The sequence below is a fragment of the Heptranchias perlo genome, unplaced genomic scaffold (assembly GCF_035084215.1).
Source record: "Heptranchias perlo isolate sHepPer1 unplaced genomic scaffold, sHepPer1.hap1 HAP1_SCAFFOLD_1109, whole genome shotgun sequence".
NCBI classification, from domain to species: Eukaryota; Metazoa; Chordata; class Chondrichthyes; order Hexanchiformes; family Hexanchidae; genus Heptranchias; species Heptranchias perlo.
The window spans coordinates 17,501-25,000 of record NW_027138330.1 but is presented as its reverse complement, the minus strand read 5'-3'; positions in this window follow the sequence as shown (position 1 = coordinate 25,000).

Genomic DNA, 7,500 nt, shown 5'->3' with positions numbered 1-7,500 from the left:
GTTAATGATTTCCAGTTCACCCCGCTTGGTCAGGCCCACTCGGAGGCGGATAACTCCGGAACGCCGAGGCCGATTTCCTCCGGGTATGGCTCGTTGCGTGCGGCAGGAGGAGGCGCAGCGTTCGGTACCGAGCACTCGGAGGTGCGGTGCTGCCCGCCGGAGTGACAGCGAAAGGCTGCGCACCCCTTTCCGCCTGCTAACTCGGCGTCCGTGAGACCGACCGACTCCGCTTTAGCACCGGAGCTAGAGTGGGGCAAGGGGCACCGAAGGGTACCGGAACGATGACGTTCGCACACCGGGAAGTCGAGTGCCGGGCCGCCGAAAGCGAGCAGGGTGCCACCGCTCGGGGCCCCGGTTTGTCCGTCCCACCCGGAGGCCCATATCTCCGGAAGGCACAGGCCGATTTCCTCCGGGTATGGCTCGTTGCGTGCGGCCGGACCAGGCGCAGCGGACGGTACCGAGCACTCGGAGGTCGGGCGCTGCCCGCCGGAGGTACAGCGAAAGGCTGCAAACCACTTTCCGCCGCCTCCCTCCGCGGGCGTGAGACCGACGGTCGTCGGGTTTGTTTCCGCGGCTAGAGCAGGACGAGGGGCAGCGAACGGTACCGGAAGGAACCCGGTCGCACACCGGGAAGTCGACTAGCGGGCCGCCGAAAGCGAGCACGGGGCCCCGGTTTGTCCGTCCCACCCGGAGGCCCATATCTCTGGAAGGCACAGGCCGATTTCCACCGGGTATGGCTCGTTGTGTGCGGCAGGACCAGGCGCAGCGGACGGTACCGAGCACTCGGAGGTCGGGCGCTGCCCGCCGGAGGTACAGCGAAAGGCTGCAAACCACTTTCCGCCACCTCCCTCCGCGGGCGTGAGACCGACGGTCGTCGGGTTTGTCTCCGCGGCTAGAGCAGGACGAGGGGCAGCGAACGGTACCGGAACGAACCCGGTCGCACACCGGGAAGTCGACCAGCGGGCCGCCGAAAGCGTGCTCGGGTCCCCGGTTTGTCTGTCCCACCCGGAGGCTGATATCTGAGGAAGTCCGAGGCCGATTTCCTCCGGCTAACTCGGCGGGCAATGTGTCCCCCCCCCACCATCTTCGGCTGATTACCGTGGCTGGACCGGATCAAGGAGCAACGGAACCGTGCCAGAACGACGTCGGTCGGACGGCGTGAACTGATAGTGCCGAGGCCGGAAACCGAGCCGGAAATGTGCACCGATTTATTGGTCCCACTCGCAGGCCCATATCTCCGGAAGGCCGAGGCCGATTTCCTCCGGGTATGGTTCGCTGCGTGCAGCCGGAAGGGGAGCAGCGGACGGCACTGAGCAGCCGGAGGTGCGGCGCTGCCCGCCGGAGCTGCAAGCGAAAGGCTGCGCACCGCTTTCCGCTGGCTAACTCGGCGGCCGTCAGGCCGACCGACTCCGCTTCAGCACGGGAGCTGGAGTCGGGCAAGGGGCACCGAAGGGTACCGGAAGGATCACGTTCGGACACCGGGAAGTCGAGTGCCGGGCCGCCGAAAGCGAGCTCGGGGCCCCGGTTTGTCCGTCCCACCCGGAGGCCCATATCTCGAGAAGGCACAGGCCGATTTCCTCCGGGTTTGGCTCGCTGCGTGCGGCCGGACGAGGCGCAGCGAACGGTACCGAGCACTCGGAGGTGCGGCGCTGCCCGCCGGAGGTACAGCGAAAGGCTGCAAACCGCTTTCCGCCTCCTCTCCCCTCGGGCGTGAGACCGACGGTCGTCTGGTTTGCTTCCGCGGCAAGAGCAGGACGAGGGGCACCGAGCGGTACCAGAACGAACCCGGTCGCACACCGGGATGTCGAGTGCCCGGCCCAAACCCGCTACCCCCCCCCCCACCCGAAAGCGAGCCACGGTTTGTGGATTAAAAGTGAAGCGGCAAAGATTTGTAAAACAGCGTGAAATGATGAACCAGAAGCCCAAAGTAATGGTGGGAATAAAAGTTCCGAAATGTGAAATGGTGAACCAGAAGTTGTGTGAACTGTTTAACCCAAAGTGGCAAAAATGGATTAAAAGGGGTGAAATGATCGACCGCAAAGCAGGGCAAGCATTAAACAAAAGCAGCAGCATTTTTTAAAAAGGGACAAATGGTTTACCAGAATCCCAAAAGAATGCTCAGAGACTTAAGTGCCAAAGGGGAAATGGTTAACCAGTAGCTGGGTGAACTGTTTAACCAAAAGTGGGAAAAAGGATTAAAAGGGGTGAAATGATTAACCAGAAGGCGAAAGCAATGTGCCGCGTCAAAGTCCTAAAGGGGAAAAGGTTGACCATAAAGCAGGGAAATGATTAAACCAAAGCAGAAAAATTCAGTAAAAAGGGGCAAATGGTTAACCAGAAGTTGGGTGAACTGCTTAACCAAAAGTGGGAAAGAGGATTAAAAGGGGAGAAATGTTGAACCAGATGTCGAAAACAATGCGCGGCGATGAAGTCTGAAAGAGGAAAAGGTTGACCGCAAAGCAGGGAAAGGATTAAACAGAAGCAGCAATATCTTTTAAAAAGGGACAAATGGTGAACCAGAATCCCAAAAGAATGCTCAGAGACTTAAGTCCCAAAGGGGCAAATGGTTAACCAGAAGCTGGGTGAACTGTTTAACCAAAAGTGGGAAAAAGGATTAAAAGGGGTGAAATGATTAACCAGAAGGCGAAAGCAAAGTGCGGCGGCGAAGTCCTAAAGGAGAAAAGGTTGACCAGAAAGCAGGGAAACGATTAAACAAAAGCGGCAACATTTTTTAAAAAGTGGCAAATGGTTAACCAGAATCCCAAAATAATGCTCAGAGACTTAAGTCCCAAAGGGGCAAATGGTTAACCAGAAGCTGGGTGAACTGTTTAACCAAAAGTGGGAAAAAGGATTAAAATGTTGTGAAATGATTAACCAGAAGGCGAAAGCAAAGTGCGGCGGCGAAGTCCTAAAGGGGAAAAGGTTGACCATAAAGCAGGGAAATGATTAAACAAAAGCAGAAAAATTCAGTAAGAAGGGGCAAATGGTTAACCAGAAGCTGGTTGAACTGCTTAACCAAAAGTGGCAAAAAGGATTGAAAGGGGAGAAATGTTTAACCGGATGTCGTAAACAAGGTGCGGCGATGAAGTCGGAAAGAGGAAAAGGTTGACCAGAAAGCAGGGAAAGCATTAAACAAAAGCAGCAACATTTTTTAAAAAGTGGCAAATGGTTAACCAGAATCCCAAAAGAATGCTCAGAGACTTAAGTCCCAAAGGGGAAATGGTGAACCAGAAGCTGGGTGAACTGGTGAACCAAAAGTGGGAAAAAGGATTAAAAGGGGAGAAATGTTTAACCAGAAGGCAAAAGCAAAGTGCGGCGGCGAAGTCCAAAAGGGGAAAAGGTTGACAAGAAAGCAGGGAAATGATTAAACCAAAGCGGAAAAATTCAGTAAAATGGGGCAAATGGTTAACCAGAAGCTGGGTGAAATGGTTAACCAAAAGTGGCAAAAAAAGATTTAAAGGGGAAAAATGATTAACCAGAAGTCGACAACAATGCGCGGCGATGAAGTCTGAAAGGGGAAAAGGTTGACCACATAGCAGGGAAACGATTAAACAAAAGCGGCAAAATTTTTAAAAAAGTGGCAAATGATTAACCAGAATCCCAAAAGAATGCTCAGGGACTAAGTCCCAAAGGGGAAATGGTTAACCAGAAGCTGGGGGAAATGGTTAACCAAAAGTTGCAAAAATGATTAAAAGGGGTGAAATGATCAACCAGAAGTCGAAAATTATGTGCGGCGGTGAAGTCTGAAAGAGGGAAAGGTTGACCAGAAAGCATTAAACAAAAGTGGCAACATTTTAAAAAAATTGGCAAATGGTTAACCAGAATCCCAAAAGAATGCTCAGAGACTAAGTCCCAAAGGGGAAATGGTTAACCAGAAGCTGGGGGAAATGGTTAACCAAAAGTTGCAAAAATGATTAAAAGGGGTGAAATGATTAACCAGGAGGCTAAAGCAATGTGCTGCGGTGAAGTCCTAAAGGGGAAAAGGTTGACCAGAAAGCAGGGAAAGCATTAAACAAAAGCGGCAACATTTTTTAAAAAGTGGCAAATGATTAACCAGAATCCCAAAAGAATGCTCAGAGACCAAGTCCCAAAGGGGAAATGGTTAACCAGAAGCTGGGGGAAATGGTTAACCAAAAGTTGCAAAAATGATTAAAAGGGGTGAAATGATTAACCAGGAGGCTGAAGCAATGTGCCGCGGTGAAGTCCTAAAGGGGAAAAGGTTGACCACAAAGCAGGGAAAGCATTAAACAAAAGCGGCAACATTTTTAAAAAAGTGGCAAATGATTAACCAGAATCCCAAAAGAATGCTCAGAGACTAAGTCCCAAAGGGGAAATGGTTAACCAGAAGCTGGGGGAAATGGTTAACCAAAAGTTGCAAAAATGATTAAAAGGGGTGAAATGATTAACCAGGAGGCTAAAGCAATGTGCCGCGGTGAAGTCTGAAAGAGGGAAAGGTTGACCAGAAAGCATTAAACAAAAGTGGCAACATTTTTAAAAAATTGGCAAATGATTAACCAGAATCCCAAAAGAATGCTCAGAGACTAAGTCCCAAAGGGGAAATGGTTAACCAGAAGCTGGGGGAAATGGTTAACCAAAAGTTGCAAAAATGATTAAAAGGGGTGAAATGATTAACCAGGAGGCTGAAGCAATGTGCCGCGGTGAAGTCTGAAAGAGGGAAAGGTTGACCAGAAAGCATTAAACAAAAGTGGCAACATTTTTAAAAAAGTGGCAAATGATTAACCAGAATCCCAAAAGAATGCTCAGAGACCAAGTCCCAAAGGGGAAATGGTTAACCAGAAGCTGGGGGAAATGGTTAACCAAAAGTTGCAAAAATGATTAAAAGGGGTGAAATGATTAACCAGGAGGCTGAAGCAATGTGCCGCGGTGAAGTCTGAAAGAGGGAAAGGTTGACCAGAAAGCATTAAACAAAAGTGGCAACATTTTTTAAAAATTGGCAAATGATTAACCAGAATCCCAAAAGAATGCTCAGAGACCAAGTCCCAAAGGGGAAATGGTTAACCAGAAGCTGGGGGAAATGGTTAACCAAAAGTTGCAAAAATGATTAAAAGGGGTGAAATGATTAACCAGGAGGCTGAAGCAATGTGCCGCGGTGAAGTCTGAAAGAGGGAAAGGTTGACCAGAAAGCATTAAACAAAAGTGGCAACATTTTTTAAAAATTGGCAAATGGTTAACCAGAATCCCAAAAGAATGCTCACAGACTAAGTCCCAAAGGGGAAATGGTTAACCAGAAGCTGGGTGAAATGGTTAACCAAAAGTTACAAAAATGATTAAAAGGGGTGAAATGATCAACCAGAAGTCGAAAACAATGTGCGGCGATGAAGTCCTAAGGTGGAAAAGTTACCCAGAAGGCAGGGAAATGATCAAACGAAAGCAGCCAAAAAATTATTAAAAGAGGGGAACTGATGAACCAAAAGATGAGAAACGGCCCGCAGAGACTAAGTCCAAAACGGGAACTGGTGAACCGGAAATGATTAACCAAAAACTAAGTCCGAAGAGGGAACTGGTAAACCAGAACTGAGTAACCAGATTTTTAAAATTAATTATAAATGGGGAAACGATTGAGCAAAAGGCGGAAATTAAGTCACAGGGACCAGGTCCGAAAGGGCAAGAGGTTACCCCGTAGGGGGCATTCGTCAACTCAATCTGAAAATTTTGGAGGCAAATCTGACCAAAATGCGGAAATCGGACCACACCGCGAGGGGCGCCATTCGACGGGGCAGGGGTAGACGCGTCGAACGGTGCCTGAAGGTCCCGGCTGCGACACGTGAGTCCGGAGATATGGCCAGTCAAAGTCTGATGGGAGGTACCGAAGCCGAAAAATCGAAACGCGTTTGCGGCGATTCGGTGTCAGAAAGTCGGTCACGAATTCAAATTCGTCCCGCTGATTCGCCAATTGCCAGCCGGTTCCGGGGGGATTGGCGGGGTACCTGCAGGATAGTAAGAGGTGGCATGTCGAGACTTAGCCTGTTTACCAGACTTGTGTCCAGCGCCTCCAGGTCTGCAGAGACCGACCCGGGCTGCCGCCCAACCGACTTTTAAGCCTTTTGGGAGTGGGAATTTTTCCCATTTTTCCCCATTTTTCGGGTTTTTTGGTCGGGCTTGAAAACGGCGGCCCCGAGGCCTCCCGGGGCTGGCGGGCTTCGGCTCCCTTGCGAGAGGGTCCGAATTCCACCCGTTTAAGCCCAGAAAGGAGTTCGGAAGTCAGTCGGTCGAGGGAACCCCTTCGGAAGTCCGACGGGGATGGATTCGGCCGGCGTTTCGGATCTCCGGTCAGAGGATTCCCCCCCTGGGCGGGGGGGTGCGAGTAGCTGCCGGCAAACGGTCCCTTGCACTTGTGGCACAAAAAGTCCGAGCACAGGTTAATGAGTTGGCCGCGGAAGCCCCTATGCCGAAATGAGAAAGCCCCCGTTGCGGGGATTTAGTGACGCATCTGCGGCCGGAGGTGGGAGGCCGTCCTGCCGAATTGACACTTGTCATTCGGGCACCTAGGGATTGGTCGGGTACCCGGAGATTTTCGAGAACACGATTTTCAGAGCTTTCTCTGACAGCCCAGGTGCACTTTAAGAGTGCCTGAAAAAGTGACACTTGGCAAAAGGCTCTCAATTTCAAAGCGGAGACCTTTACAAGAGCACTCGGAAGTCACCTGTCAGCATTTAAAGCTACATCAGGCGGCAATTTTCGAACTCTTTGTCAGTCTGAAATCGTGTTGAGCCTCGACAGCGTCGGGCTCAGGCAGGAGGAGCTTGCCAGCAGAGAGAGGCTCACCATGGATTGCTGGTGGATGCTTTTCGAAAACATATACACATTATATTATATTATAATAATATAAAGAAAAAAAAGAGTTTCTCAAAATCTCTGTGACACTTTGCAGATTTTTTTGAAAGCCAATAAAGAGAACTCTTTAACTTGAAAGTCACCTGTGCCGGCATAGCGATGACTTTTAAAACAGGTTGACACTTTCGAGCCGCGGCGGCTCTGAATCACCCCAGACACCAAGTGTGTTTGTGGGCAAGGCACCGCGGCCGGTGGGCTGCTTTTATAATAACGGGCACGCAGACTTTTTGAGAGGAATCGGTACTCTCTTCCGATCGATTTGGCGACTCGCGTCCGACATGGGAGGGCCCGAGCGGTCCAGCCAAGGCTGGTGTTCAGGCTCGTCAGGTTCCTCTCTCTGTCCCAAGTGGCAGACGGACAGTTTTAAAAGTCAGTGGGTTTTGTCGGCACGACTCTCCTGTTCACCCGCTGGCGTATTGCTCTCTTGTGAGGCCGAGAAGTCCACCTGTGTTGTCTAACAGAGGTCCGATTCAAGCTCCAGAGCCCGGGTGTCTGCCGTCTCGAGTGGAGCGGGAATGTGCACAGCAAGTCCCGTTCTGGTAGCTGAACACGAGATTTCTCTAGCAACTGAGCACCAAAACACGTCACCCTTTTAGAGCTGGAGGGCTGAGTGTGTGCATGTATCTTGAACGCTATGGTTTGCAA